Genomic DNA, 24,196 nt, shown 5'->3' on the forward strand with positions numbered 1-24,196 from the left:
CGCTGGGTCTCTCTCTGTCAAATAAATAAATAAAATTAAAAAAAAAAGAACAGCAGGAAAGTCAGTGTGACTAGAGTGGACCCAGGGAGAGGTAGGCAGGGACTTGTCATGCAAACCCTTATGAGCTATGGTGGAAATTTTGGACTTTTTTCTGAGTATGATCTGGTGGATTTTTGACCAGGGCAGTGACATGATTTAACTTACTCCTTAAAAGGATGTGGTTGCATTATAGAGTGTAAATGTAAGGGAATAAGAATAGAAGCAGGGAGGGGCACCTGGGTGGCTCAGTCGTTGGGCGTCTGCCTTCGGCTCAGGTCGTGATCCCAGGGTCCTGGGATCGAGCCCCGCATCGGGCTCCCTGCTCAGCGGGAAGCCTGCTTCTCCCTCTCCCACTCCCCCTGCTTGTGTTCCCTCTCTCGCTATGTCTCTCTCTCTCATATAAATAAATAAAATCTTTAAAAAAAAAAAAAAAAGAATAGAAGCAGGGAGACTTGCCTAATACCTAATGCAGGAGTTTAAGCTAAAGATGATAGCTTGGACTGTGATCTACCATGGTGGCAGAGGTGTAGTGATAAATACTTAGGTTTTAAGATTATTTTGAAGATAGAGACAGGAGGACTTGCTGATGAACTGGATGTGGTTGGTTAAGAAAATAGATGGTTTCTTGTTATTTTCTTTTTTATATATAGTAAAATGATTTACATAATTTAATAGTGTAACCATTTTTATATGTATAGTTCAGTGGCATTAAGTGCATTCGCACTATTGTACAACCATTACCATTATCCAACCACAGAACTATTTAATCATCCCAAACTGAAATTCTGTATCTATTAAATAATGAGTCCCTATTTTCCCCCATTCCCAGCCCATGGCAGCTACCACTCTACTTTTGTTTTCTATGAATTTGGCTACTCTAGGTACTCATATAGCAAAATCATACAATATTTGTCCTTTTGTGTCTCCTTCTTTCACTTAGCGTAATGTTTTCAAGATTTATCCATGTTGTAGCATGTATCTGAATTTCATTTCTTTTTAGGCTTCTTGATTTTGGTTTAAGCAACAATGAGAGAGTTTAAAAAACTGACAACTAAAAAAAGTGTTCTAACTGGTATAGCACATTGGTGTTAAGTGGTTGTCTGCTTGTTACTTTATTAGCCAATTCCCTTCCTTTCTTTGTCTTAAAATAGTGGTAAGCTTTGGTATTTTAGGAGTTCTCTGAGAAATTAAAAAATTGTGTCAAGATGACTTGGTATTGAGAAGAATTGTTATTTCCAAAAACTACATAGCATAGAAATTTTATCATGGTAGAGATAGTTGAAAATTAATAGATGCCAGTGATAATACGATAGAGGGGGCTTGTTTATGAATGGAGCATTTTTGTGAGGAAACACCAGCTTGTGCATGACTAAGGGTGGCATTCATCCAGAGGAAGGACATTTTGAGGAAAATTTGTGTACTTGTTTTTTTTTTTTTTTTTTTTAAACAGCAGAGAGGCTTTTTAGTTAGATTGCTGGTCTCTTTTCTTTTCCAAAGGATTAAGTTTCAAAAGAAGATCAGACCACTCTAGTGGGGTGAGATGGGGTGGAGGACATATTTGGAATAGGAAGGATGTTTGCAACATACTGGATTAGAACTTTCCCTAGGCACTGTGGTTCATAGGCATTTGACCAAGTACTTAAGGGCCAAATCTTAATATTACTTCTTTTTCTTCATTTAATGAGAATTGCTCAGCTTAATTAGCTCTCAATTTTGTTCCTACAGTGGTCACATCACAGAGCTTGTGAATATCAATTCTTGTAAAAGAATTTTCCTCATTATAAATAATACATGTTTTGAGTATCAAATCTTTACAAAAGTAGTCTGGTAGTAGAAATTGTTTTTATAATGGAGAAAAAAAGGGTTTGATTTCATATTACTGAAGGATGTTATAAGTAATCAAAAGAAAAAGGAAAATTTGAGAATCTAGAGAGTCTACCAAATACCATTTTTAAAAGAGGAAACGAAGTCAGGAAAGAACAGATTTGCTTGGAAACAAGCCCTATAAATGGAACTTGAGTAGCTAACATCTGCCTTTGACAAAAATCTCCTGCAAAGCTGCTACTTCTTGTAGTCCTTGAGTTAGGACTCTGATATTTTCATATTTGCCATGGAAATGATTGTGATAATATAAAGATGTTTTATTTTTATACATGATTAAATAGGGAAGATGGAAGCCAGCTGTTGTTGAAGTGTGTGTCTTATGAAACATTGCAGGGAACATGACTTAGGCAGTAGTAAATCAAAGGTGGTAGAGAGGGTATTGTTGAGGCTCATGGAGCAGGGGTGGGACAGATAACCTATCTTGGTGACTCTTGGTTTTGGCTCCAGCAGAGTTGGACAAGTTAGCTAATTACATTACATGGCCTGTGGTTTTATGACTCAGTTTGTGAAACTGGAGAACCCAAGGCATTCCTTTACAGTGTGTTTATTAACTTTCTGCTATATGTCTGAAACTACGGTAGGAATTTTGGATACAGTAGTGAATAAGACAGTCCAACTTGTTTATTTACATCTGTGATAAGTGCCGCAAAGGAGAAATCCCATTGTTGCGGGAGCATTTAACAGAATACTGATCCTAATCTGAAGGTTGAGGGAGGACTTCCCAGAGAGAGTAATGATATCTGCTTTCCTGCAACCACCATTACTCTCTGTCACATTACTCTGTTTTACTTTCTTCAAGGTAATTCTTATTTATCTTCTCCTTCCATGTCTCCTCCTCCTGCCTCTCCCCCCAGTTGGAATGAATACTCCTGGGGCAAGGGCCTTTATGCCAGAAAATCATGAGTGGAAAGAAGCATGGTGGGGTGGTGGTATGAAGGAACTGAAAGAAGGCCAGTGAGGTACTCCGTGTGAGTCAGTGTGAGAGGGAGAGTAGTAACCTTAGTGACCAGGTCAAGAATTTTAGAATTTATTCTACTGGCAATGGGAAGCAATTTTAAACAGGGGATAGATATGATCAGATTTGCTTACTTTACTGCTGCATGGAGAATGGGGGGTATATTAGAGTGAGGGCAGGAGACCAGCTTAGGCTATTACACTAACCTAAGCAGGAGAGCATGGTAATGTCTTGGACTAGGGTGTTGGCAGTGGAAACAGAAGAGGAGTTTTGGTAGGTCTTGATGATGGACTGGATATGGGAGAGGAGAGGAAGGACTCAGCAATGAGATTCCAGGTTTCTTGATTGTACAACTGAAATGATATCAGGTACATTTTCCCAATGCATTCGAAAAATACTCATTTTCAGATTTGGTATACAGAATTGTCCTGATTGTGAAAACTCAGTAAATGTGTTGAACTTTTTGAGTCAACTTTTGGTCAGGATAGAAGAGCACAATACTTTTTAGTCTATATTGTTTCACCAACTAATAAGTAATCTATATACTTGCTTGAGGTTTGTTAATTGTCATAATTGGAGTCCTACCACCTTTTAAATTTTTTTAATTTTTAAGTTTTCAATTTTAATTCCAGTGTAGTTAACATACAGTGTTATATTAGTTTTAGGTGTACAATATAATGATGCAGCAATTCTATACAACACTTAGGGCTTATTGTGATAAGTGTACTCATAATTCCCTTCACCTATTTCACCCATCCCCCACCCACTTCTCCTCTGGTAACCCATCAGTTTGTACTCTATAGTTAAGAGTGTTTCTTGGGGGCGCCTGGGTGGCTCAGTTGGTTGAGCGACTGCCTTCGGCTCAGGTCATGATCCTGGAGTCCCTGGATCGAGTCCCGCATCGGGCTCCCTGCTCGGCGGGGAGTCTGCTTCGTCCTCTGACCCTATCCCCTCTCATGTGCTCTCTGTCTCTCTCATTCTCTCTGTCTCAAATAAATAAATAAAATCTTAAAAAAAAAAAAAGAGGTGTTTCTTGGTTTGTCTTGCTCTCTTAAATTCCACATGTGAATGAAATCATATGGTATTTGTCTTTCTCTGACTGACCTTGCTTAGCATTTTACTCTAGCTCCATGTTTTTGCAAATGGCAAGATTTCATTCCTTTTTATGGCTGAGTACTATGCCTGTGTGTGTGTGTGTGTGTGTGTGTATTACCACATCTTCGTTTTCTATTTATCCATTGATGGACACTTAGGCTGCTTCCGTAATTTCACTATTGTAAATAATGCTGCAGTAAACATAGGACCTCATATACCCTTTCAAATTAGTGTTTTTGTAGTCTTTGGGTAAATACCCAGTACTGTGATTACTGGTTTGTAGGGTAGTTCTAGTTTTAATTTTTTGAAGAACCGCCATACTGTTTTCCACAGTGGCTGTACCAGTTTGCATTCCTGGAACCAACAGTGCACAAGTTTGTTACTCTCCACATCCTTGCCAACACTTATGGGTTTCTCGTGTTTTTTATTTCAGCCATTTGGACAGGTGTGAGATGGTATTTCATTGTAATTTTGATTTACATTTCCTTAATGATGAGTGATGTTGAGCATCTTTCATGTGCCCATAGGCCATCTGCATGTCTGTGTCTTCTGCCCATTTCTTCACTGGGTTATTTGGGTTTTTTGGTGTTGAGCTGTGTAAGTTCTTTATATGTTTTGGATACTAACCTTTTATTGGATATGTCATTTGCAAATATTTTCTCCTATTCAGTAGGTTGTCTTTTAGTGTTGTTGACTGTTTCATTTGCTGGGCAGAAGCTTTTTATTTTGATGCAGTCTCCGTAGTTTGTTTTTGCTTTTGTTTCCCTTGCTTCAGGGGACCTGTCTAGAAAAAAAGTTGCATGACTGGTGTCAGAAAATTACTGCCTGTGCTTTCGTCTAGGATTTTTATGGTTTCAGGTCTCATCTTTAGATCCTTAATCCATTTTGAGTTTATTTTTGTGTATGGTAAAAGAAAGTGGTCCAGTTTCAGTCTCTTGCTTGTAGCTGTCCTGTTTTCCCAGCACCATTTGTTGAAGAGACTGTCTTTTTTTCATTCCATATTCTTGGCTCTTTTGTCAAAGATTAATTAGCCATATATCATGAGTTTGTTTCTGGGCTTTCTATCCTGTTCCATTGATCTATGTGTCTATTTTCATGCCAGTATCATACTATTTTGATTACTACAGCTTTGTAGTATAACTTGAAGTCTGGAATTGTGATACTTCCAGCTTTCTTTTTCTTTTTCAAGATTGTTCTGGTTATTTGGGGTCTTTTGTGATTCCATACAAATTTTGGGATTATTTGTTCTAGTTCTATGAAAAATGCTCTTGGTATTTTGATAGGGATTGCTTTAAATCTATAGACTGCTTTGGCTAGTATGGACATTGTAACAGCATTATGCTAATTCTATATTCTCTTCTATATTATTTTAATCCATGAGCATGAAATATCTTTCCATTTATTTGTGTTTGTCTTCAGTTTCTTTCACCAGTGTTTTACAGTTTACAGAGTAGAAGTCTTTTACCTTTTCGGTTAAGTTTATTCCTAGGTATTTTATTTTTGGTGCAGTTGTAAATGGAATTGCTTTCTTGATTTCTCTTTTTGTTCCTTCATTATTAGTATTTAGAAATACAGCAAATTTCTATGCAATGATTTTGTGTCCTGTGACCTTACTGAATTCATTTATCAGTTCTAGTAGTTTTTAGGGTTTTTTTTTTTTTTCCCTAAGCTTTTTTTTTTTTTAATTTATTTGAACTCAAGTTAGTTAACATATAGTGTAATATTGGTTTTAGGAGTAGAATTTAGTGATTCATCATTTACAACATCCAGTGCTCATCACAAGTGCCCTCCTCAATGCCCATCACCCATTTATCCCTTCCTTCCCACCCACCTCCCCTCTAGAAACCCTCAGTTTGTTCTCTCTACTTAAGAGTCTCTTATAGTTTACCTCCCTCTCCGTTTTTATCTTATTTTTCCTCTCGTTCCCCTATGTTCATCTGTTATGTTTCTTAAATTCCACATGAGTGGAATCATATGGTATTTGTCTTTCTCTGACTTATTTCACTTAGCATAATACACTCTAGTTCTATCCACATTATTGCAAATGGCAAGATTTCATCCTTTTCTGATGGCTGAGTAATATTCTATTATGTGTATATGTGTGTGTGTGTGTGTATACATATATACACACACATATATACCACATCTTCTTTACCCATTCATCAACCGATGGACATCTGAGCTCTTTCCATACTTTGGCTACTGTTGATAGTGCTGCTATAAACACTGGGGTGGATGTGCCCCTTCGAATCAGTATTTTTTTATCCTTTGGGTAAATACCTAGTAGTGCAATTGCTGGGCTGTAGCGTAGTTCTATTTTTAACTTTTTGAGGAACCTCCATACTATTTTCCAGAGTGGCTGCACCAGCTTGCATTCCCACCAACAGTGTAAGAGGGTTCCCCTTTCTCTGCATCCTTGGCCAACATCTGTTGTTTTCTGAGTTGTTAATTTTAGCCATTCTGACCAGTGTGAGGTGGTATCTCATTGTGGTTTGATTTGCATTTTCCTGATGATGAGTAATGTTGAGCATTTTTTTCATTTATCTGTTAGCCATTTCTATGTCTTCTTCGGAGAAATGTCTGTTCATGTCTTTTGCCCATTTCTTAACTGGATTATTTAATTTTGGGGTGTTGATTTTGATGAGTTCTTTATAGATTCCGGATACTAGCCCTTTGTCTGATGTCATTTGCAAATATCTTCTCCCATTCTGTTGGCTGCCTTCTAGTTTTGAGGATTGTTGCCTTTGCTGTACAGAAGCTTTTTATCTTGATGAAGTCCCAATAGTTCATTTTTGCTTTTGTTTCCTTTGCCTCTGGAGATGTGTCTAGTAAGAAGCTGCTGAGGCTAAGGTCAAAGAGGCTGCTGCCTGTGTTTTCCTCTAGGATTTTGATGGTTCCTACATTTAGGTGTTTCATCCATCTAGAATTTATTTTTGTGTATGGTATAAGAAAGTGGTCCAGTTCCATTCTTCTGCATGTCGCTGTCCAGTTTTCCCAGCACCATTTGTTGAAGAGACTTTTTTCCATTAGATATTCTTTCCTGCTTTGTTGAAGACTAGTTGACCATTTAGCTGTGGGTCCATTTCTGGATTCTCTATTTTGTTCCATTGATGTATGTGTCTGTTTTTGCACCCGTACCATACTGTCTTGATGATTTTAACTTTGTAATACAGCTTGAAGTCTGGTGTTATGATACATCTCACTTTGCTTTTATTTTTCAACATTACTTTGGCTATTTGGGGTCTTTTCTGGCTCCATACCAATTTTAGGATTGTTCTAGCTCTGTTAAAAATGCTTTTAGTATTTTGATAGGGATTGCACTGAATGTGTAGATTGCTTTGGGTAGCACAGACGTTTTAACAATATTTGTTCTTCCAATCCATGAGCATGGAATGTTTTTCCATTTCTTTGTGTCTTCTTCAGTTTCTTTCATAAATGTTCTATAGTTTTCAGTGTACAGATCTTTTACCTCTTTGGTTAGGTTTATTCCTGGGTATGTTATGGTTTAGTTGCAATTGTCAATGGGACTGAATCCTTGATTTCTCTTTCTGCTGCTTCATTATTGGTGTATAGAAGTGTAACAGATTTCTGTATGTTGATTTTATATCCTGCAACTTTGTTGAATTCCTCTATCAGTTCTAGCCATTTTTGGGGGGAGTCTTTTAGGTTTTCTCTATAGAGTATCATGTCATCTGTGAAGAGTGAAAGTCTGACTTCTTCCTTGGTGATATGGATGCCTTTTATTTCTTTTTGTCATCTGCTGAGGCTAGAAGTTCCAGTACTATGTTGAACAACAGTGGGGAGCATGGACACCCCTGTCATGTTCCTGACCTTAGGGGAAAGGCTCTCAGTTTTTTCCCATTGAGAATATTACCTATGGGTATATTCCTTCTATGGGTATATTGAGAGTTTTTATCAAGAAAGGGTGCTGTGTTTTGTCAAATGCTTTTTCTGCATCTATTGAGAGGATCATACTAGTGCATACTAGAGTAGCCAAATTCATAGAAAACAAAAGTAGAATGGCAGCTGCCATGGGCTGGGAATGGGGGAAAATAGGGACTCATCATTTAATAGATACAGAATTTCAGTTTGGGATGATTAAATAGTTCTGCGGTTGGATAGTGGTAATGGTTGTACAATAGTGCGAATGCACTTAATGCCACTGAACTATACATATAAAAATGGTTACACTATTAAATTATGTAAATCATTTTACTATATAAAAAAAAGAAAGTAAAGAAACCATCTATTTCCTTAACCATCCATATCCAATTCATCAGCAAGTCCTCCTGTCTCTATCTTCAAAATAATCTTAGAACCTAAGTACTTATCACTACAACTCTACCACCATGGTAGATCACAGTCCAAGCTATCATCTTTAGCTTAAACTCCTGCATTAGGTATTAGGCAAGTCTCCCTGCTTCTATTCTTATTCCCTTACATTTACACTCTATAATGCAACCACATCCTTTTAAGGAGTAAGTTAAATCATGTCACTGCCCTGGTCAAAAATCCACCAGATCATATTCAGAAAAAAGTCCAAAATTTCCACCATAGCTCATAAGAGTTTGCATGACAAGTCCCTGCCTACCTCTCCCTGGGTCCACTCTAGTCACACTGACTTTCCTGCTGTTCTTTTTTTTTTTTTTTTTTAATTTTATTTATTTATTTGACAGAGAGAGACCCAGCGAGAGAGGGAACACAAGCAGGGGGAGTGGGAGAGGGAGAAGCAGGCTTTCCGCCAAGCAGAGAGCCCGATGTGGGGCTCGATCCCAGGACCCTGGGATCATGACCTGAGCCAAAGACAGACGCCTAACGATTGAGCCACCCAGGCACTCCTTTCCTGCTGTTCTTTAAAATAAGCCAAGTTGAATCGACCTCAGGGCTTTTGTTCTTCCTGTGGCCTAATTTCTCAATTCATTTAGATCTCTCTTCAGATGTCTTCAGAGAGCCCCTTCCTGACAACCCCATCTAAAAGAGCACCTTACACTGCTTTACAATCTTTCATAACTCTTACTACTACCTAAAAGTATATATTTATCCATTATATCTCTTGCACTAGTATATAAACTCCTTAAAAACAGAAACTTAGACTTTTTTACCACTATATCTCCAGGACCCAGAAAAGTGCCCAGTAAATGGTAAATATTCAGTAAATACTTAAACAAATAAAAGTATCCTTATTTGTCAAAGCACCAAGTATTATACCCTTCATTTTCATTTCATACAAATAGACATTATTAGACATTAAAGGAAATCATGTTATTTGAAATAACCAAGAGGAACCCTCAATCACCCAATTTCCCATTATGCCTTCTTAATCAGTCAGCCCTTTGTTTGTCTGTTAAAGACAAACAAACAAAGGTTTGTTCCTAAAATGGAACAAACCTTTGTAACTGGACGTATGCAATCAGTATGTCCCATAACACAAAACCCTTGGTCAATGTGAATTTTACCTCAATTTTTAAAGTTAACTAATAATTAAATTAAAAAAGACTCTTCTATCAGCACCAGTCAACTCCTCAGATAACTTCTGCCCAGTTCTTCCTCTTCTGTTCACCAATTCCCCAATAAGGAAATAAAAGAGACCATCTAGGTTCAAATTTCTAAACATTACCATAGATATAAAGCCTTTCCTAACTTTAGATAGACTGGTCATTTCAGAAGATGCACTACTAAATGTCTATAATATCTGAATATTTAATTATCTTAATTGCTCACAAATGCTTTTAACCTTTATGTCTCCACCATCATCACTTAAACCCTATTTCATTGGCAATGGTATGATAAAATAATACCCATGCCTTAATTTCTATAACAAGTTCCTCTCCATCACTAAGCAGGTAAATGGAAATTCAGCATTTGTTATTCTGATGCATATATAAGCACAAAGGCCAACAGACAGGATCACAAACCAATGGAATTATGCCCATCCAATATGAAAATTTTTATTCATGTTTCTTGGCCAGAATATTCTTCAAATGCACAGAATATTTTAAATAACCTAATAGAAATTATACAGATATCTTATTCTCTCTTAAGTAAACTGTACTTAAATACGTATGCGAAGAATAGGATTAGATATGTTGGTCATCTTTTATTTAAGCCACCCCAAACAGCCCAAAGGATAGAACTAGATAGAGCCCGATCAGTTTCCATGGTGACTGGCAAAGAGCCCCATCACACTTCAGATAACATTTCAGCAGATTTCAGAGCAAACGCTGTTCCAGAATTTGGAGAAAACTTGTGTGTCTTATTCTATTCAGGAAAAATCTAAACAGAGAACATCCCTATCTCCATGCAGGGGACCTAGACTGCTTTTAAAGACTACCTCCTTTCCTACCTTAATTTAAGAATGCTACCCTGTTTAAGAGCCACAGGCATAAACCAACTTGTCATTTATTGCTCTTAGAAAATCCTAGCTTGTTATCTGTCCTTACAGTAATAAAATCATCTTTTAAAGCTAAAGTAGGATAGAGTTCTTCCTTCCAACTCAGCTAAAAAATAGGCAGTTACACTTTATCAATCACTGAAGTAGAACATACTGTCTGCTCTCTTTAAGTGACCATTTAAGATTTTTATGGAAGTACAAAGGAGACTTATGTCCTTTTGGAAGACAAGAGAGGAGAGAGACTTTCTGAAGAAGCTTCTTAAGAATAATAGCTAAAGAACTATTCAAAATAGCCATCCATTTTCTATAAAATTGGTTGATGTGGTTAATTTGGCAAAGCATCTGAGAGGCAAAGGAGGAAGCAAGAACATGGTGAGAGGTACAAGCTTATAATTATTTTGTCCTATTACACCAACAATAAATAAAGACTCTTTAAAAGTTTTTCCCCTTTCATCTGAACGCTCAGTGACCCATTTCTGCACAGCAGTGCTGACCCTAGCCCTTTCACACAGTGCAACTGCCAAAAGTGAACTATCACATGTTCCTGACCAAAGAGAAATAGGCTGGAACGAAATCTGTAACGTGAAATATTTCAAGGCCAAAATTAGAGCTTTAAAATGCCACTACTGAAAACAATACTGTTCTGATCTCAACTTTATTCTTCTAGCTTTAAATCTTATCAAACGGGGACCTGGGTGGCTCAGTCATTAAGCATCTGCCTTCGGCTCAGGTCATGGTCCCGGGGTCCTGGGGTCGAGCCCCGCATCGGGCTCCCTGCGCAGTGGGAAACCTGCTTCTCCCTCTCCCACTCCCCTTGCTTGTGTTCCCCTCTCTCACTATGTCTCTATCTGTCAAATAAATAAATAAAATCTTTAAAATAAATAAATAAATAAATCTTATCAAAGCTTGTTTTAAATCTAATACTTGCCCATTTCCCTAAATTTTCTGGCACAAAAGAATATATTTCAAATATAAGTTTTTGGGGTTTTATTGTATATGTTTTAAATGAAATAAAATTGTTGAAGCACAGAATGTAAGCTCCCTTATTTAAAAACTTCAATAGACATTTAATAAAGCCCAGTAACTGAATCAAACCTTTGGAGAATCCCACCAAAGTGTAATCTGTTTTCAATCAACCTAGCAAGCATTTACCGAGTATGTAATGATGGTCCAGGCAATAGTGGCAGATGCTTTAAGACACAGTCCCTGACCTCATGGAAGCTATAGTCACTCTAATGGCAGGAAATAAATATGTAAACCAATACTGGAAGAAGTGACATTATTTGAAGCCACTAGGAAGACTTCACAAAGGAAGTGACAGCCAACATAAGACCGAAGGATGAAAGGAGATGGGTGAGGAAGGCAAGGAAGGCAGTCAATTCAAACGAGCCGTTAATGCAAAGCCAAGTGCAGAGTAGAAACTTAGGTAGAGCCAACATTTAAGAACTAAGCTAAGCAATTTGGACAGCAACCCATATGCAGTAAGAACTATCCTACAATCAATATGAGGAATTATTTAATTCAAGGGGGGAGAAATTATGTAGATCAAATAAGAGGTTACAGAAAACTCTTAATGAAAGGTGATCAAATTCTTACCAAGGTTCACGATAATGGAGAAAAGGAGATATTTCTCAAATTAAAAAGGCCAGGACTTAGTGACTGATACACAAAAGCAGAGTGGGATTGGAGAAATGAAACACAAGGATAATATCAAGGTTTCCAAGTAAGATACCAGCAGATCTGGTATGGTACTTTTAAAACATGGACACGGATTTTTTTTTTTTTTATTTCTTTATTTGAGACTGAGACAGAGACAGAGCATGAGCATGAGCAGGGGAAGGAGGCAGAGGGAGAGGGAGAAGCAGACTCCCCGTCGAGCAGGGAGCCGATGCGGGGCTCGATCCCAGGACCCTGAGATCATGACCTGAGCTGAAGGCAGACGCTCAATCAACTGTACCACCCAGATATATTTTTTGATACCCCTCCCATCATGAAGTTAGGTCTATGTTTCCTCCTCCTGAATCTGGGGAGGCACAGGACTACTTCAACCCAGAATTAGGCTATCAAGACTAGGTAAAAGAAGACCATACAGCTTCCTCTTTATTCCCTGGGACACTAAATCTTGGAGCCCTGAGCCACTATGTAAGAAGTCAAACTACTACTAAGGCCGCTATGCTGTAAGGAAGCTCACGTAACATGGAAATGTACACCAATCAACAATCCCAGCTGAGCTCAGCCTTCAAATCATCTCCATCCAAGTGTTAAGCATGTGAGTGAAGGGCCTCCAGATCTAGCCATTTGAGTCTTCCCTGGTGAAGCCTCAAACACTGTAAAACAAAGACAAGCCATCCCTGCTGTGTTCTGTCCAAAATTCCTATCTCACAGAATCTGTGAACATAATGGCTATTCCTTGATACATACTTTAGGGTAGTTTGTTACATATCGATAGGTAACTGAAATGGGTGATGGTAAAATATAAGTGAATTATTAAGGAATAAAGGAACAGAGGTTTGGAGAGAAAGAGGTTCCATTTCAATCATTTAAACCTGACATATTTGCAGAATGGCTAAAATTAACAACTCAGAAAACAACAGACGTTGGCAAGGATGCAGAGAAAGGGGAACCCTCTTACACTGTTGGTGGGAATGCAAGTTGGTGCAGCCACTCTGGAAAATAGTATGGTGGTTCCTCAAAAAGTTTAAAATAGAACTACGCTACAACCCAGCAATTGCACTACCCAAAGGATAAAAAAATACTGATTCGAAGGGGCACATCCACCCCAGTGTTTATAGCAGCACTATCAACGATAGCCAAAGTATGGAAGGAGCCCAAATGTCCATCGGCTGATGAATGGATAAAGAAGATGTGCTATATGTATATACCCACACACACATATATATATGTATATATCTATATATATATATAGATAGATATATACACACAACGGAATATTACTCAGCCATCAAAAAAAAGAATGAAATCTTGCCATTTGCAGTAATGTGGATGGAACTAGAGGGTATTATGCTAAGCGAAATAAGTCAGAGAAAGACAAATACCATATGATCCCACTTATGTGGAATTTAAGAAACAGATGAACATAGAGGAAGGAGAGGAAAAATAAAATAAGATAAAAACAGAGAGGGAGGCAAACCATAAGAGACTCTTAACTAGAGAGAACTGAGTGTTGCTAGAGGGCAGGTGGGTGGGAGGATGGGGCAACTGGGTGATGGGCATTCAGGAGGGCACTTGTTGTGATGAGCACTGGGTGTTATATGTAAGTGATGAACCACTAAAGTCAACTCCTGAAACTAATACTACACTATCTGTTAACTTGAATTTAAATAAAATCTTGCAGAATAAATAAATATATCTGACATAATCTGCAGAACACCAAATGGAGATGCTAAGTAAACTACTGAAAATAAGGATTTTAAAAAAGAGACACTGAAGAAGCAGTATATGAAAACAAAGGGAGGACATGTATGTATGAGGGAGAAAAATCAGAAGTTATGGAAATGGAATAATATGAAAAGTTAGAATGGAAACTGAAAGGGTCAGAGAAAGAGGGAAGAATTAAGACAGAATGATGCCGTGAAAGCCAAACGAATAAATTCTCTAAGGTGTCAGCACCTGTGGTCAGCAGTATCACATGCAGCAGAAAATCAAGTAGAATCAAGAGAAAGGGAACAAATATACTTGGCAGATAGTTGGTAACTAGGAGAGGAAATCCAACAGTATGGTGATAAGAAGTCAAATTACAGAAGTTGAGAAATAACTGAGAATTGGGTAAACTGACACAACCAGTGTAGACTACTCTCTCCAGTATGAGTATGGCTATAATGGGAAAGTATCAGAGGGCAGAAGTTTGAGGGAAAGAGTACAGGTAAAGAAGATCTGCTGTTTTATTCACTAACTCAAAAAATACACATTCATATTTTTCAGTGTGTATGAGTAAAACCAGTAGATCTATAGACCGAAAGGAAGGAATTAGTAAAGAGAAACTGAAGATAACCAAAAAGAAGAATTAATGAATCAAAGTCTAGTAAAGGTAGGAAGTGAAGGATGAAGAGTCCATAAAGGCATCAAGTGTGATATCTCTTTCTCTGAGGCAGGAGGAGACAAGAGATCATGATGACTATATAAAGATACACTAGATAGAGGAAGAAAATAATAAATACATTACCAATGAAAAGTCCATTTTTCATGTGTAATAGAAGTGAAGAAACTGGAATGGAATAGAAGGCTTAAGAGTGGAAAAAGCCATCTGTGATAAATGGGAAAGAAAAAAGACTAGAAACAAGAATCCTCAAGTCATACAGAGATCCCTGCTCTGAATAGAAATGACAATCTCCCAGCCACTCAGGCTGTAAATTAACTAAGATGAGGACAGAGGCAGGGCTTTTTCAATGCTGCATCCCCACGCTAAGCAGAGCACCTAGGAGAAAACAGGCCTTCAATAAATGGTTGATGAATGAATGAATGAACAAATCTATAGGTGAAGGAATAAGAAAAAGTAATTCATTAGAAATCTACTCATTTTTTTTCACTGATTATAAAGTGATAATTCCCCATGTATGTTTGAATATGTGTAGCCATCACAATTATCAAATATTTGAAAGAAAAGTCATCAATTATTACGAATAGCTCCATATATCCCAAAAGAAATTCTTTGTTTTAGCAAAGACTTTTGCTCTAAATGCAAATATATTTTCGGTGTCTCTTTCTCCTTGGTAAAAGTCAAAATTTATGAATTCGAATGCACTTATAAAACACACTTCTTCCCAAGAATTACCTTTGAATTGAAGAACTAAAAGAAGCAAAAAATGATAGTTTTGCCAATTGTTCCTTCTGGATCTCTTGCCCCAGTTTCCCTTTAACTTTAAAATAATTATACTTTAAACACTAATAGTGTACCTTCCTCCAAAATAGCTAACCACAATACTGAAACAAAATATTTTGTATAAGAAATGTATCTGTTACATATACCACAAAACTATGATTTTTAAAAAAAAACATTAAGAACAGGTCAATTTAATATAGTGCAATCCCCTCACAACACTGGCATTAAAGAAAAGATGGGCCCCAACCTTACGAACTTGAACTAAGTAGTATACATCAGGATTTCGCATAGCTAATTGTGAGAAAAACAGCTTCATCCATATTTAATCCAAATTCACATCGTAACTAATAATCCAGATTATAAGAACATGTCCAGGTTGGCATGTGGAGTACTGTGGTAGCTCATAAGAATAGCTCTTATTAGCATTTATTATGTGCCAGACACTGCTTCATGCTTTATATACATTACCTCCTTTAATACTTACAACATTAGGAGATAGGTACAGGTAAAAGTCATACAGTTTCCAAGAAGCAGAGCCAGAATCAAGCCCAGTTCTGTATATCAAAAAGCTATACACATAACTATTAACTGCTATACATGTAACTATTAATGAAGAAAATCACAGTGTTTTAAGTGGTGGTACATTAACATGTTCCAAGATCACTGAACTTTTCAAAAACCAAAACTAAATCTTGAACTAAAACTTCCTAATTTCTCCTAACATGATCACAGAAATTCAAAGGCTTAAGATAATCTTAATTATATTTAAAGAACCACTAAGTGATAACTTGTGAAGAAGAGAAGTATGTCTGGAAAGAATAAGTGTAAAGACATTATAAGATCATGGGAAAAAAAATATCTTAAGATAAACATCAATGGGAATGAGATCTTGCCATTTGCAACGATGTGGATGGAACTGGAGGGTATTATGTTGAGTGACATAAGTCAAACAGAGAAAGACAAGTATCATATGATCTCACTGATATGAGGAATTCTTAATCTCAGGAAACAAACTGAGGGTTGCTGGAGTGGGGGGGGGAGGAATGGGGTGACTGGGTGATAGACACTGGGGAGGGTATGTGCTCTGGTAAGCGCTGTGAATTGTGCAAGACTGTTGAATCTCAGATCTGTACCTCTGAAACAAATAATGCAATATATGTTAAGAAAAAAAAAAAAGAAGAAGAAGAAGGTAGCGGGAGGGGAAGAATGAAGCGGGGGAAATCGGAGGGGTAGACGAACCATGAGAGACGATGGACTCTGAAAAACAAACAGGGTTCTAGAGGGGAGGGGGGTGGGAGGATGGGTTAGCCTGGGTGGGTATTGAGGAGGGCACATTCTGCATGGAGCACTGGGTGTTATGCACAAACAATGAATCATGGAACACTTCATCTAAAACTAATGATGTAATGTATGGGGATTAACATAAGAATAAAAAAAAAAGAGCAATGGTGGGCTATATCAAAAAAAAAAACCATCAATGGAAAAAAAAAAACAAAAAACACAAACTCTTTGAAAATAATACTGCTTCATTTTCCATCTTGAAGTTTAATTCTAAAGATTCATTCTAGCAATGGAAAATAAGTAAAAACCTAAAATAAGTTTTGTAAAAACAGTCAAGTAAGTAAAACATGTATCAGCTTTTATTTTGAAATATTACTTACAAAAAGCTTTTATTTAGCCACCCATACTAAAAAGTGATTTAGAACTTACTATGTATCAGTCAGTTTGCTAAGCTCTTCACATATATTATCCCATTTGAATTTTAATTATTTCATTTCCTCAGTAAAAAAAGGACCTAATTTAGCAGTGAACAAATTATAAACAACTTATCCAACACTCAGAATCTGCCACAGAAATGAAATATAAATGTATGTGTATATATATATTCACAACCACCCTTTATTTAGTATGTTCCACAGTTATTACCAACATTCACCAAGAATCTACTATATACCATCACTGGACTAAGCACTGAGGATTAAAAAAAAAGAGGAATAAGACCAAAACCACTGACCCTAAAAGCTTCACAGACTAGCATAGGAGATAAACAAGTAAACAAACTCTTCTAAAATAATATGGCAAGTGTTAGTCCTTTCCTTGAAACATCATAGCAGAGAAAATAGAGAGCAGGGATTGCCTCACAGAAGATACATGGTAAGAGTCTGAATAAAGCAGCAGCATTAAGGAATGAAATGAGAGTACACAATCTAGAGAACTTTAAGTGGTAGAAGCAGCAGGAACAGGCGACAAATTTGAAGGTGGGCAGGAACCAAATGACCCCACAGGACAAAGTTAGAGGAAAAAAAGAGTTTGGTTTTACACACACTGAGCCTGAATGCCTGCATTCAAGCGGATGTCTACAGAGACAACTAGACAGGTCTGGTACCCAGCAGAGAGATCCGGGCTGGTGATGAATTTGGAATCAAGGGCACATGAGTAGTAACTGGAGCAGGGGGAAAAATGAGATTGGCAGATAAAGAGTATAAAATGAGATGAGGGTTAAGTGGAATCACAGAATGTGCTTTTAAGAAGCAAGAAAAAAACACTGAATAGCCCACTAAGCCACAAAAAGTCCTCTCATCCCAGACCACTTCTCAAAAAACAAAACAAAACTTTGCACTTAACATACCGTGAAACCATTCTATATACTCAGTCCATCAATGCAGCAAATATTTATTGTGCATTTCCAAAGTCATAAAGCACTGTGCTAGCTGCTAAGGGTAGCCAAGGATGAAGACAACACAATCTTTAATCATTAAGAATCTAGCTAAGATAGAAGCAGTTGAGCAAGTAGGTTAAGAGCACAGGATCTAGGTTGGCATTCAAATCTTGGTTCTGCCATTTACTTCCTCAGTGACCCTGGGCAAAATATTCAGCCTCCAAATACTTCTGCTTTCTATCTACAAAAGGGATCATAATAGTTATCGATTCCCATACGGTTGCTATGAAACATAAATGAGTTAAGATCCATGTCATGAGGAACAGTGCTTGACATATAATAAATGCTCAATAAATGTTAGTTATATCATTTGTTATTATAAAAATTACCAGAATAATTGCATGGGCACAATAATCATACAAATAAATAGCGCTACTAGATTTCCCAAGACGGAAAAAGAGAGGAATTCAGGGAGCACTTCACTAAGCTGCCCCTCAGGGCAAAGCTGCTCATATAGTGTCTCTGTGTGAATTAGAATGCAGCCTGCAGGGGCACCTGGCTGGCTCTGGTACAACATGTGACTCTTGATCTTGGGGTTGTGAGTTCAAGCCCCAAGTTGGGTCCAGAGCTTACTTAAAAAATAAATAAATAAAACAAACAAAACAAAACAAAAAAAGAATGCAGCCTGCAGTTGTACAAGAAGAGGGTAGTCTGGATTTCTGTCATCACTCAACTTCCGTGACAAGCACCTTTGTGCATGATATAACCAGCACAGCCATAAATGCCAGCCTGGAAGACAGGGCATGTAAGCTAAAGAAAGGTGAAGAGAGTACTCCAGTAGAAATGTACAAGAAAGGCTGTATGCTAGCAAGAACATACAACTTCAGGGCGCCTGGGTGGCTCAGTTGGTTAAGCGACTGCCTTCGGCTCAGGTCATGATCCTGGAGTCCCTGGATCGAGTCCCGCATCGGGCTCCCTGCTCGGCGGGGAGTCTGCTTCTCCCTCTGACCCTCCTCCCTCTCATGCTCTCTGTATCTCATTCTCTCTGTCTCAAATAAATAAATAAAATCTTTAAAAAAAAAATAAATAAGAACATACAACTTCAAGTAACCCAGACTGGCCAGAGCACAAAGACCATTTAGAAGATAAGCTAAACACAAACCTATGAAGGCAGATGGAAGCCAGATGGTTGAGGATCTTGAATACCAGCAAAGGCATTCAGTAGTGATGCTAAGTAGGGGAGTGATGTAATTCCAATAATGCTTTAGTAAGAGTAATCAGGCATTATGTACTGAATGGATCTGAGCATGAGCAGGTAATGGATTAGACCATTGCAGTGGTCTGCTTGTCTGAGTTCCTCAAAGGCGGGGACCGGGTGTCTCGTTCCTTTCTGTATCCTCCAAACAAAGTGCTTAGGATAGAATAGGCACTCAATAACTGAAGTATAAATGAATAAATGAGCCAAATAGTAATGTGAGCCTTAGTTAGAGTGGGAATAGTGACAATAGAAAGATACATATTGGAAGAATATCACAGAGACAGAAACAAGGGTATCTGCTGACTGATGAAATGTGGCAAGGATAGGGCAGAATCAATAAAGACTGTAAAACTGATAAATACTATGGCATTGCATTACAGGTTTCGGTGAGAACCAAATACAATTATGTGCATGAAAATGCTCTATGAAAAAAAAAGAAGACTGTTTTTCTCTAGAATAAAAGCTACTCATCCCGGAAGGATACACTACTATATTTGACCTTGAATATATCTCATCATTTTAAGACATTTATCTTCCTTTTGTGTTCACGAGATTATAAAACCTTTAAGAGTACACAATGTGTCTACTGTTATGAAGCATAATAAAACCTTAACTGTTGTCTTAATTAGCACTTTCTCACTCACAGAAGAAACGATTATTGAACCTAATCCATCTATACACCACCAAAATACACACACACACAGATACACAGAAATATATACACACTTATATAAATACATATACACATACACAACACTGTTTTGTGAATGTAGTCTTAGGCTGTGAACTCCCACAGCACATTTACTTTTCTTTATATTCCCAGGGTGTCTGGCAATGAGTGTTATAGGTACTCAAATATTTGTTGGACTAAAATGAACTGAACTGACAGGAATCTCACAAAGCTTATCAATGATTTCTGGTAGTCTTTATGTTTCTCTCTCCCAGTCTCAGTGCTCTTCTCACTGTTTATTAAATTTATACTGTAAAAGAATGAGATCCATGATATGGTTAAGAAGACAGAAAAAAGGGGACACCTGGGTGGCTCAGTTGGTTAAGCACCAGACTCTTGATTTCAGCTGAGGTCATGATCTCGGCAGCCCCGCATCGGGCTCTGCGCTGGGTGTGGAGCCTGCTTAAGACTGTCTCTCTGCCCCTCCCCACACTCTGCCCCTCTCCCTCTCTAAAAAAAAAAAAGAAAAATAAAAAAATACGATTGTCAATATATATGACCTATGGTGTGCCAGGAAATGTTTAACAAGTGGCTCTGGGTGGGGTGGGGTGTCTGATTTTCAATATTTGCCAATTTCCATGGCTTAAATACTCCCACCATGGCCTATTTCATGGTAACAATGTGATATCAACTAGTTCCCAAATTCCTGAAAATTTAACAACTGGCCCTCACAAACAAGCATAAGCCAGCTCCAACAAATCACTAGATGCAATATTCAGATGCATAGCACACATGATCTCAAACTCTGCCCTGCATTACTACCTTCTATATCCGCAAAGAAAAGTACAAAAGACAAGGAAAAGGGAAAATCCACACCCTATTCCCATAAGTCCTTTACCTCAATCTATAAAGTAGTCTTCTTTTAAACTGGGCATCCGATCCAGCCCAGAAATTCCTTTTGCCTAGGCTAGTGACATCTGAAATTTTCTGATCATGCACTCCAATCAGTAAAAAATGTTTAAAAATATATCCCCAATATATGTTAACATATTTGTTTATAAGTTACATTGCAGCTACTATATAGACTATATATACTAACATAGTACAAATTATAAAACATACACAAAAAACCATAAATTTTAAAAGATAAAAATTAATACAAATGGAAAAGAAAAATTTCCCTCCTACATCCCAATGGACTATCTTACACACACCCCTGCAGTTTACAGTCTAGTTTAGAGATTACTAAGGTCAATATCCAAAGTAAAATGAATAGCTTCCTGGTCCTGTTTCCCTTTCCTGGACCTGGATCTTCCTATTCCAATGCTGAAAAAGGGCAAGTACCAACCATGGAAAAGAAAGGAGGTAAACGTTAGCAAGGTCTTGAACAAAAATGGCCTACAGAAAAGCAGATCAGAGACCTCTTTTATAATACAAACTCCACAGAATGAAGACTCCCTGGGAATGAATCACTGGAGAGGCTCCAAAGACACCATCCTAACTGGAGTTTTTAACCCCATAAAGAGACATATCCTGGCCATCCATATCAACTCAAGCAAATAGAAGGGCTGGGAGGAAACATGAGCTTCCCCTAAGGACCAAACATGTCCTCCAAATAAGTATAATATTAATAAAATCTTAATTTGGGAAATACAGAGTACAAAACTATGCCAGATACATATAAATCATATAGAACAGATATAGCTCTTCTTTTCTGTATGCAAGCTGTCCTCTGGCAAAGCACAGTTTAAGCCAAACATACTAGTCCTGAATCAAAAACACTAACTTTGCTTAAAAAAAAAAAAAAAAATCAAGAAATAAAAAACAAAAAACTCCTTATCAGGATCACAGAATACTAAAGACCTTCCTAAGGAAGATTTTACAAACATGTTTAAAAACACTTAATGATACTAAAGGCTTCTGAAGAAATGAGCCAGGTAAAGTGTTACTGCTTTTCCTTTCTTGTTGCCAATTTCCCTGTCATACATATAAAGCACTAAAGATGAATCTGCTTTCAACCCTGCTCCCTGAAAGAAGAAAAAGAAAACAAACAAACAAACAAACACAGAAACACAAAAAAAATTTTCTGAGCTACCATTTCATCAAGACTAGCAATATTTGGGGCACCTGGGTGGCTCAGTCAGTTAAGCCTCTGCCTTCGGCTCAGGTCATGATCCCAGGGTCCCGGGATCAAGCTCCAGGTCAGGCTCTCTGCTCAGCAAAAAGCCTGCTTCTCCCTCTCCCTCGGTCTTCTGCTCCACCTGCTTGTGCTCTATCAAATAAATTCAAAACACCTTAAAAAAAAAAAAAAGACTAGCAATATTTAACATGAAGGAATCAACCCCTTTTTAACCATTCTTTTCCTCTTTTGATCCCTTATTACACCGTTGCTTCATACTGACTTAAGACTCAAAGCTTTGGCTGAAATGATACCAACTTAAAAGATCCCCACACCTAAAAATTATCTACCTTCCCATCCACTGAATCTTCCCTGTTTCCTCCCTTCTTTAAGGAAGATGGAGTCTCTTCTCCAGGGTAACCAAGTGCCCTAATAAAAATTATTTTTAAAAATGTATTACTGGCTCTTACTTCAATAAGGCTGCCTAAACACACGATTATCTCTCTTCTCTCCAAATTCCCATTGAAACAAGAGAAGAAATGGTTTAAAACTAAATAAAAAACATAACCACACTAGAAAACAAAAAAGGATGCCATCAGCAGACAAGAGTTTTCACAAACTCTAGATCCATGATTCTCAAACATTAGCATGCATCAAAATCATCTCTAGGGCTGGTTGGAACACAGATTCCAGCTAATATAACACTGTATGTTGAATACACTTCAGTAAAAAATTAAATTAAATCAGGGAAATCCAAATCAAAACCTCAATGAGATATCACCTCACACCAGTCAGAATGGCTAAAATTAACAAGTCAGGAAACGACAGATGCTGGCAAGGATGCAGAGAAAGGGGAACCCTCCTACACTGTTGGTGGGAATGCAAGCTGGTGCAGCCACTCTGGAAAACAGTATGGAGGTTCTTCCAAAAGTTGAAAATAGAGCTACCATATGATCCAGCAATTGCACTACTGGGTATTTACCCCAAAGATACAAATGTAGGGATCCAAAGGGGTACATGCACCCCAATGTTTATAGCAGCAATGTCCATAATAGCCAAACTATGGAAAGAGCCAAGATGTCCATCAACAGATGAATGGATAAAGAAGATGTGGTATATATATACAATGGAATATTATGCAGCCATCATGAAATCTTGCCATTTGCAATGACGTGGATGGAACTGGAGGGTGTTATGCTGAGCGAAATAAGTCAATCAGAGAAAGACATGTATCATATGACCTCACTGATATGAGGAATTCTTAATCTCAGGAAACAAACTGAGGGTTGCTGGAGTGGCGGGGGGTGGGAGGGATGGGGCGGCTGGGTGATAGACACTGGGGAGCATATGTGCTATGGTGAGCGCTGTGAATTGTGCAAGACTGTTGAATCACAGATCTGTACCTCTGAAACAAATAATACATTATATGTTAAAAAAAAAAGATGATAGCAGGAGGGGAAGAATGAAGGGGTGGGAAATCGGAGGGGGAGATGAACCATGAGACGATGGACTCTGAAAAACAAACCGAGGGTTCTAGAGGGGAGGGGGGTGGGACGATGGGTTAGCCTGGTGATGGGTATTAAAGAGGGCACATTCTGCATGGAGCACTGGGTGTTATACACAAATAATGAATCATGGAACACATCATCAAAAACTAACGATGTAATGTATGCTGATTAACATAATAATTTAAAAAATAAAAAATAAATTAAATCAAATTAAAAATAGGTTGTATAAAAAACACACACACAGACTGCAGGATTCCACCCTCATGGATTCTGATTCATTACGTTTAGGATGGGCTCAAGATTTTGTATGTCTAACAAGTTCCCAGGTGATGATGATTCTGCTAGTCTGAGGACCACATTATAAGAAACACCATGCTAAGTAAACAGAGATCATTAAAAGGAACAATTTTTTAATAAATTTTAATTAGCATCCTCAGAGAGATTCAAACGAATGATACAGCCATTGTTTTTCCAGTATTTGTAAAATAACAAAGAGTTCTAGAAACCTGGAAAACATAGAATTCCTGAATTTAAAAATAAAAATCAAAGGGCTAAATAACAACTAAAACCCAACAAAGCAGTGTGGAAAATAGCCTAAGACATCTTCCAAAACATACAGCAAAAGACAAAGAGATGGAGATTATGAGAGACAAATTAACAAGCATAAAGGGTTAATAGCTATCTAATAGGTTTCTGGAGACAGAACAAACATACCACTTAAGTAATCAAGGAAGAAATTTCAAACCTTGATACTGCCTGGCTAATTTCCAACCAGGTA

The 24,196-nt window shown here is 37.6% G+C and overlaps 1 protein-coding gene across 1 annotated transcript in view; it reads right to left on the bottom strand.

Moving 5' to 3' along the window:
* NUBPL (nucleotide binding protein like) overlaps positions 1 to 24,196 on the bottom strand; it is a 217,126-nt gene that overhangs the window by 187,558 nt on the left and 5,372 nt on the right. The window lies entirely within an intron of this gene.

Source organism: Neomonachus schauinslandi, chromosome 9 (genome assembly GCF_002201575.2).
Source record: "Neomonachus schauinslandi chromosome 9, ASM220157v2, whole genome shotgun sequence".
Classification (NCBI taxonomy): Eukaryota; Metazoa; Chordata; class Mammalia; order Carnivora; family Phocidae; genus Neomonachus; species Neomonachus schauinslandi.